General features: G+C 39.9%; 1 long non-coding RNA gene across 3 annotated transcripts in view; it reads left to right on the top strand.

Annotated features, from left to right (window-relative positions):
* LOC145548788 (uncharacterized) overlaps window positions 1-4,577 on the top strand; it is a 69,139-nt gene extending 64,562 nt beyond the window's left edge. For 2 of the 3 annotated variants that reach the window (XR_014084777.1, XR_014084779.1), the window contains exons 5-6: window positions 2,055-2,171; window positions 2,300-4,577. This is a non-coding gene — a long non-coding RNA (uncharacterized LOC145548788). Of the gene's footprint in view, window positions 1-2,054 lie in introns of all 3 variants that reach the window. The other variant, XR_014084778.1, reaches the window with a different exon arrangement.
* The last annotated feature ends 2,341 nt before the right edge of the window (window positions 4,578-6,918 follow it).

The raw sequence follows: 6,918 nt of genomic DNA, 5'->3' as shown, positions 1-6,918 counted from the left end.
GAAAACTTTGCACGAGTAATTTAGAGTCATGTTCCACAGTAAAATCCACAAATACTGAACTGTAAATAAGCGTAAGTTAAGTTCTTAATTTTAATATGGCACATACAGCACAATATGTTGGTATTTAGTATTCAATCTAACCACTAGATGGCAGCAAAGAGCTTTTAAGTTGATCTTTGGTATGTGAAAAATGTGCAGAAATAGTCTTCCAGATGTGTTTGTCTGTAGAGCTGGTCATTGTTTTTTGTGGGAGAATGAATTTGGGAAACTGACTTTAAATCAAAATCTAGACTTGGAGAAAATTTTGTTCATAGTTTGTCTAGATTAATTAAAACAAAACAAAACACAAAACATTGATCTGATAGTCATACACCGATAGACCGGTTGGGAAAAGGATTGCAGTTCTGAAAATGTTTTAATCTAAACCACAGATATTTAGACGTTTTTTTTTTTTAATTCAACGGACCTGACTCAAATATTTAGTTCAGTATTAAATCTCTGAAGAACTACATGCTGTTAGCTTTTTGTCCCAGGTGAGTCGAACCAGAGAAACCTACAGTTTGACACTCCTGATCAGTTTTATCTCAATAAAATAAATTGACATTTGCAGTTTCAGCAGGACAAGATGTGTAAAAGTTTAAGAGGTGCTAACAAAGTTATTTTCCTGTCGAAGTTTATTGTTATAAGAAGCTCAATAAATTACATAAAGCCCAGAAGAAAGAAACGTAACCAAACACAAACTGACGCCTCCTCAGTGATCAGCTTCATGTTGGCATCGCAGTCACACAGCTTCACTTCATAATAACAGGCTTTGGCTCATTTTAATTTGGCAGGAAGCTCAGAGGGTCGAACTCTTTAATTTGTTTACATTCTTGTTTTATCTGCAGGAGAGAGAGAGGTGGATTATGTATATGTATGCATTTCAGTGTGTGTGTGTTTCAGTGTGTGTGTGATTGGATGCTGTATATCCGCTCCAACGGCAGAGTCAATCCGGCTGCAATTTAAAAGGTCACGCACCTTAAGAACGAAGCCGCGCACGTGCACACACACACACACACACACACACACACACACACACACACACACACACACACACACACACACACACACACACACACACACGCAGCGGGAGGCCTGACATTATTACTGCAGAAGTGCAGAAAGCCGTCGCCTTCCTGAATGCTAACTAGCGCTAATCCTTCCCCCCCTTTGGGACCCATAAGTGAGCGTGTCGCAGCTTCAGAAGGAAATATACGTCGCTGTTGGTTTTTTTCCTTAGGATTTAATTTTCCAGACTGTTTATGTTCCCGAGGAAAGTAAATTAAATTTTAACGCTCCGCGCTGCAGACTTAATGGAATCCTGTGTTTTTAACAGGAGGAGAAATTAACATTTATAGTGTAAGTATTGATTAACTGGCAGCTTTGATTGATTCGTGTTTGCTCTTTAGTTTCATGGTATAATAATGACAAGAATAATGGAACCAAACACTCGTTGCACCTCGGGTTAAGAGTTTCTGGGTGAAAATAATTTATCTTGGCTGGTTGGAGGAGAAACTCCCCAGAAACTCCTTCCTGTTGCCTTTCCAGGATGCTCTGGTACATCCGGTCCCTGCAGAACCTTTTAGAGTCCAGTTCTGACTCCTGATCAGGAAATCAAACTACCGTAGTTTGGTGCAGGACAGCAGCTCTGCTTGGTGCTCTTTACCTAATATCTGGTTATGTTTAGAAGTGATTGCATCTCGTTTGTTTGGTGATAAATTCAGAGTGAAACATCTTTAAATGGTTTCTGAATATTTGCATGAAAATTTAGAACTGAAAGAGAAACAAAAGCAGAACAAAGCAGACAAAAGTAGTTCTAGTTTGTTTCAACCAGACTCTGCACTTCTCTTCTGCGTGCAAATTAATTCTGTAGTACAATGTCTCCTTCCTTCCAATTAGTTAAAGATCCACAGTGGCATTATGTGAACTTCTTTCAGGGACTGTGAGCTCAGATTCCAGCAGAGACATGGCAGCATCAAGCTCCTGATCTAATGCAACATGTGGTTTTCCTTCAGGAGACGCAAAGAGAACAAAGATGTGCAGCTTCTCTGCTGGTGGTAAAGCTCTTTATGCACTGACAGACTAACTCATGAGAGGAGACAGCTGCTGGGCCTCTGACTGTGTGGACAGAGGTAGGAAATACTCCTGCAGCTGATGAAGACGTCGCTTTGTCATGAAAGACCATCTGATCTCTTCAGCTTGGACAGATTGTCTCTGTGTTGTTAATAATCCTGTTTCCTCTGTTTCCTCCTCTCCGCAGACGCCCCATCAGGCTTTTCTTCTTCTGCTTATTCATGTTGAGACTTAAACAGCGAACAACTGGAGACTTTGCCCTGATTTTTATATACTTATTTAACATGGATAAAATTAAATATTTGTGTCTGTGACACCCTTAGATGGTTGTCACCATTGGTTATGTATATTTCCTTATTTTGGTTGGTTTAACATTACTTTTGTAGAGAATAAACTAACTACCGTGAATTCCCGAGTGGAAAAAGTGGTGCATTAATGGCGGTGTAATACCACTAATGCCACTAGGGGGCAACACGCCGGTGAGCTCGAAGCGGTCTTCCCTCAGATTGGCAAGAGAAGAAGCAGAAAACGCATCACTTGTTGTCTATTTCATCATGTTTCCTGTTCTTTACAGGTCAGTGGAATATTTAACCTGAAAATATTTCATATTTATAGCTTCCGTGTAATCTAAACTGCCTTCTAACGCATGGTTTGTTTGTAAAATGGCGTTTTTTGCCCTTGAATGTATCGTGAATGCTATTGTTTTGAGTATCTGCATGCTAGCGTAGCTAACCATGTCCACTGCAGGTGCGTAACGTTTTAGTTCATCTTGATTTATTTTATTGTTCACCTGATAAGTAGTTTGTTTATACGGGTTACTGCTCATTCTCTTAAACTGACTCCATGTTAAAGTTAGATTAAATGTCACTTTTATTTGGGTTTCCCATTGTGTCAACATTATGACCAAATGCAACATGCTGAACATGTTTGACTCAAAATAATCAGAACCAGGAGGTCCAAGTGTCTCCTTCATCCCAGACATGTATTCTTCAAAAACAATTATCTTAAGTTTCGTCTGTATTTAACTGAAGAAAACTGTCTGCCGTCCAAAATGTGAAAATGCAGATGCATTTATACTGAGACACAAATGTAGACTTTACCTGTTTTTTAAACAAATGCATGGCATAAAATCCCAATAAGATTTATTGAACTAGATAAAGTGTTTATAAAAAGCCTGATTCCTGCTTTAAATTGTAGATTTAATATAATCTGCTGGTTTTCTTTGAATAGAAAACTGTTTTCTGGGTTGGAATGTACAGATGGCTGCTGTGACTGAATATTAGGGCTGTGTAATAATATCGATATTTTTCTTTCGTAGAAAAAAATCGATATCCATCCTCAAGTATCGTAACATCCAACCTTGTTCACTCTCTGCTTGCTTCGCCGGGAGAGTGATCAGGTCATCAGGCTTAGAGTGATTCCTTCAGATGTTAACTGTCAAGGTTTAAAAAAGGTATTATTTACTTTACAAATGCATGTAAGCTACAGTTTGTACTGTTTCAATTATCATGTTTTCTCACCACTTCTTTGATTCATTTTGTCCAGCTGTCGACTTTAAGTCTGTGTCCAACCAGAGCAGGTATTGTGTAGTTGGTGCTTTTAATCAGTTTTCAGTTAAATTAATTCAATCCAACTCTATAACAGTCACAAAATGTCACCAAAATCACTCTATTAAATTGTATCGTTTGCTGAATATCGCAATATATATCGTATCGTGAGCAGAATATTGTGTATCGTATCGTGAGATTATTGTAGTTGTTCCTGTTGTTTTAATGTGTTGCGCCCTCCATGTGTCCGACCTGCTGCACTCCGGTTCTGTAAACAGAACTGAGCTGAATTGGATCTATATGATGAAACCTGCAGTCAGAAGGTAATTGACCTGATGGAAAATGACGTTTGGGTTCATGAATACAGAGAGCGGTGAAATGAAAACCAAACAGGCGTCGCCTGATCTCCCTGTTTGTGGGGAACGTTGTCATCATCTTGAAACCTAATCACCATGTTTACCTGGAGCCCCGGAACATTTACACACCTTTGTGTGCGGCCGGATCGCCGGCGACCCGAGTTGCATGTAAATATTTTTCAAATGCCGGTAGAATTCGAACTACGTAGGGTAGAGCAATAAAAAAATGTTTGCGTATAATTTTACTTACTTTTCCGACAATCCACATGTCCCAGAAGCACTGCATGGCCGCATTACGACTTCACAGATTTATAGTAAACGGAGGAACCAAACACACGAGGCATATTCATTCGCGATATCCATCTATATGGTTTTCAGATCTGCACAATCACTTCCTGGTCTGGATCTCCCATCCTCACGTCGACAGCATAAGATATCGTGAGATATTTTCATAGGACTTCATTTCCCATCGGACTTTATTTCAAAATGCTGTACCATACACATTGTGCCACGTATACAGCGTACCTGCACCACGTATGAGGAAGTGGTGTGCAAAACGAAGCCACGTGCTGTACACGTTTTTTTAAAAGTTTTTTTTATAGATATTTATTGAGAAACAGTAACAGTGCGAACTAGCGAGGAAACGATTCCTCGAGTGATTCGAGTACCTCGATTATTAAAATTCCTCGAGGAAAATTGACCTGCCTCGAAGCTTCGTTAATTTATGTTTTATCATTTAGCGCACCGTGTTTCAGCCGGAACATTATCTGCGTTGCGCGGAGCTCTGACTTCCGCCTCTGAGTTGTTGACGGAAGCTACGTGTTAGCGGCATAACGTCCAATCTTCAGGTTCGGCCCGCGGGGATTTTACTGATTGGTGATAATTCCGGGTTTTCATCGTTTTTGTGGGACCAATAAACATCCTTAAAATGACCGGCGCGATGCCGGGAGTTCGGCAGCCTTTCTGCTCCGGAGCTGCTGGTTGAACGGCGGGAAGAAGCTGAGGAGGATTTCTACAGGTGAGCGGAGAGACTGAACACGGCGGGCGGCTGAGGGTTGATGCTTACAGGGTCAGAGCAGCTTTACGGACGAACCGCACAATAAACTTATATCATCCCGTCTGAACAAACGGGAGGCGGAACATGGCGGGTAGATGAGTTTCTGAACGGAGGAGCCGTAAATATCCCGTGTTTCTCCCCCGGTCTACAAAACAGTAACTGGTAGGGAAGCTCAAAGGTGGAAAAAATAGACTGATGTTGATATCCAATAGTAACACTGGTGTTATGGAAGATTTACCAATATTTTATTTCATAATTGTTTTTATCCGATTAATCGTAAGAAAAATCTATAGATTACTCGACTTTGAATATGTCTTCTAACTTCTGCAAAAACTCAAAATACAACTTCTATGCTTCAGAAGGCCTCTGTGCAGCTTTTTTGTATTGACAAGTTTGGTAAATAAGATTAGGAAATTGTTATATTTGCAATATATTGAAAAAAATTATGAACCGAATTACGTTTTTAGCATTTTATTTATTTGTTATGGATTAATAACATATAAATTGTGAAAGACCTGGATATAAGGATTGTATTGATATGTTGGTTATTGAAATGCTCCAAATAATGGCTGTGCATCATCCAAAAATGTAAAAATAAGCTCATGCGAACCTCTATAATTATAGTCCGTAAACAGTTTCCCTGGAAACACCCAGAAACCCGGGTTTCCTCACCTCTGCATACGTTTGGAGAAGTAATGCTTTCCTTTCATGGACGGAGACATTATTTTTTCATTAGGACTTTGTGGGAGCATAAATCAAAGTAGTGTGGATTTGTTTGGGCCGAACAGAAACAACACAGGAAGAAGGCAAAACACAAAGTGAAGATTGATTCTGTTTTTCATGCGTTGCGGTTTGTTTTGGACCCAAGCAGGCTTCATTTTTCACTTTCGCTGCAAAAACAAGATCCTTGCCAAGTATTTTTGGTCTAGTTTACAGAGAAAATATCTTGAAACGAGACAAAACTAACTCGTGAATAACTTTTCAGGTTATTTTAAGTCAATAATTCCTTAATATTGAGGAGAAAATACTTGTTCCGTTACATCACAGGGAGACATCTTGTTATAATTGAAATAAACTGCCAGTGGTTTTTGAACCAGTTCTTTCTCATCAATATTAAGGAATTATTGACTTAAAACAAACTTTTATTTCTTGCAGAAAACTTATAATTTAGTTTTGTCTGATTTCAAGTGAACTGAGATATTTTCTCTAGAAACTAGACCAAAATTACTTGGTAATATTTTGTGTTTTTGAAGTGTTAACAATAAAACTTTAACCTTTTTTGGTGAGTTTTATTGTTCTAAATTTGTGATTCACTGATTACCAGTTAAACTACACATCTGTGTCCTTTTGCCCTGAGGACCAGTGTAACCAGTAGTGACTGTAAGGATGGTAAAAACATAATTGTTCTCCATCTTTTGCTATCAGGGTAACTCATTGAAGCTCATCAGCAATGCACGGTCTGTTCTGGTTGGTCCTCTGATGGATCTCTTGAACTCATCGTGAAGGCCGCAGACGGATGCTCCGCTCCCAGGAAGCCTTTCGGTTTCCCCTCTCGCCCTTCGGTTCCTGGTTTTGTTCCATTTAAAACCCTCTGGGTTCAGAGCAAACCGATTCCCCGACGACGTCTTCGTGTGGCTCGTCGGTGGCGCTCTCTCTCTCTCCATGTTTCGGCTCCACGTTTGTTTGGTTCACACCTGGTTTCATCGCCAGCGCTGCCGGTTTCCAGGTAAACTGGAAGCATTTGTTATTAGTTCTTCGCAAAGGGCCCCGTATGTTGCGGGCTCTGTTCAGTGGTTGCCGTGGCAACCATCCAGATGGGTGGTCTTTTAAAGGAGACCATTAGATT

This window comes from Poecilia reticulata, chromosome 18 (genome assembly GCF_904066995.2).
Source record: "Poecilia reticulata chromosome 18, P_reticulata-male-v2, whole genome shotgun sequence".
Lineage (NCBI taxonomy): Eukaryota > Metazoa > Chordata > Actinopteri > Cyprinodontiformes > Poeciliidae > Poecilia > Poecilia reticulata.
The sequence above is the reverse complement of the archived record's forward strand: the minus strand, read 5'-3'. Positions and strand labels throughout refer to the sequence as shown.